This window comes from Schistocerca cancellata, unplaced genomic scaffold (assembly GCF_023864275.1).
Source record: "Schistocerca cancellata isolate TAMUIC-IGC-003103 unplaced genomic scaffold, iqSchCanc2.1 HiC_scaffold_745, whole genome shotgun sequence".
Classification (NCBI taxonomy): Eukaryota; Metazoa; Arthropoda; class Insecta; order Orthoptera; family Acrididae; genus Schistocerca; species Schistocerca cancellata.
This window is the reverse complement of record NW_026046756.1, coordinates 137,501-140,000: the sequence shown is the minus strand read 5'-3', so window position 1 is coordinate 140,000 and position 2,500 is coordinate 137,501.

The following is a 2,500-nucleotide window of genomic DNA, read 5'->3' as shown; positions in this document are numbered from 1 at the left end:
ACTACGTCCACCATGTCGCGCGCAACACGAAAACTAAATACCGCCATCTGCAAGTCTCCCGAAACATGACCTGCTGCACCGACGATACCGCCATCTATGAGACGCCACCCCGACTACGACATCGCTAGGTCCCACAGTACCCATTTTCCGACGCCACCCACAAAGCCTGCATCATCTGTCCACCACAGGAACCCGAACGCCAGTGCCTGCGTCGCACGAAGTAGTCAACCGACAATCACTCCACCCGCACCCGCACGTGCCCCACCCCAACCGCCGAAATCGCAACTCCAGCGGATGAACGGCGGACTCTTCCCGCACTCGTACGTTGCAATCCACCCCTATATCTTGCGTTTCACGAAGAGTTATATCCAATATGCCAAATTCCCGCTGTCCCTATACATGCTGTAAGTCTGTGCACACAATATGAACCACACCTCAGCGAGACACTCTATCACACATTACTCTCTGCCTGTAACAGACACAGATACAATATGTAAGCACCAGCATGGACCAACGTCCGGTGCATCCTCTCCGCCACAGTACACCATCCACACTATGATAACCACACCAGGGGGTCCAATTCTAAAATAGAATATCCCACCCGTCCGACATCCACAATTGCTCAGATAAGCCACCAACACCCACACATGTCCTACACAGGGGTGCACCCAACACCACCTCACTGCCTCCTGTTACGGCACAGAAACAATGGCAGGAATGAATCACACAGGTCTGCCGCTCCCTTGCCGCAACCACAGACGCGGCGCGCCTCCAGTCACGAGCGAAAAGCGCATAAGCGCATCCTGACGAGACATAACTGCTGTGACATACTGACGCTGCCTCCGACATTCACTTACAATGATCACTACCAACGAACCTCGGCCCCCCCCCCCCCAACACACGCTCTTACCACGTTGTGTACTGTAATCCAACCCATTTCGCACCTTAACCTAACCCATTTTGCACCTTAACCTAACCAAATTCGTAACGCAATTTGTACCGCAATGTAACGCAATTTGTACCGCAATGTAACGCAATTTGTGCTTAACCTAACCCACGTTGTGCCTTAACCTAACCCACGTTGTGCCTTAACCTAACCCACGTTGTGCCTTAACCTAACCCACGTTGTGCCTTAACCTAACCCACGTTGTGCCTTAACCTAACCCACGTTGTGCCTTAACCTAACCCACGTTGTGCCTTAACCTAACCCAAGTTGTGCCTTAACCTAACCCAAGTTGTGCCTTAACCTAACCCAAGTTGTGCCTTAACCTAACCCAAGTTGTGCCTTAACCTAACCCAAGTTGTGCCTTAACCTAACCCAAGTTGTGCCTTAACCTAACCCAAGTTGTGCCTTAACCTAACCCAAGTTGTGCCTTAACCTAACCCAAGTTGTGCCTTAACCTAACCCAAGTTGTGCCTTAACCTAACCCAAGTTGTGCCTTAACCTAACCCAAGTTGTGCCTTAACCTAACCCAAGTTGTGCCTTAACCTAACCCAAGTTGTGCCTTAACCTAACCCAAGTTGTGCCTTAACCTAACCCAAGTTGTGCCTTAACCTAACCCAAGTTGTGCCTTAACCTAACCCAAGTTGTGCCTTAACCTAACCCAAGTTGTGCCTTAACCTAACCCAAGTTGTGCCTTAACCTAACCCACGTTGTGCCTTAACCTAACCCACGTTGTGCCTTAACCTAACCCACGTTGTGCCTTAACCTAACCCACGTTGTGCCTTAACCTAACCCACGTTGTGCCTTAACCTAACCCACGTTGTGCCTTAACCTAACCCAAGTTGTGCCTTAACCTAACCCAAGTTGTGCCTTAACCTAACCCAAGTTGTGCCTTAACCTAACCCAAGTTGTGCCTTAACCTAACCCAAGTTGTGCCTTAACCTAACCCAAGTTGTGCCTTAACCTAACCCAAGTTGTGCCTTAACCTAACCCAAGTTGTGCCTTAACCTGCTCTGTAATTGGCATATGACACGTTACATTAATCCAGTGTTGTCTAACCACAACCCTCTGAATATAGTTCGCTACTCGCACCGCCCACCCTCTTGTGTATCGTTTCATGTTCAACACTTCGCAAGTGTTGCTTACTTTTTACATGCTCCCGCTGTACACTGTAATGTGGACGACTGCAGGATGTACATCGCCCCCCCCCTCCCCCCTGCCTTCGCACGCTGGTCGTTCAGGTGCTTGCGTGTTCAATGCCCTTCGCAGCTGTTCACTGGCATTCGCATGTCGAAGCGCTCAGTCTACGTCGTGGTACGGCCTGTGTCCACTGTCCGCTGATGTCGTAAGCTTAACCCTCACATTGTACTGCACATAGGTCCGTATGTACTGAATGATACGCTGTGGCACATGTGTGACTGTACAACGACTGCGCCCAACAACAGCGAACCATACGGTCCAAATGTTGTGCACTCAGCCACGTGCCGTCTCCCCATAACAGCTACATTGCAGTGTGGTACGCCATAGAGACGTGTGGGAGTAACGGACGCCCTGGAT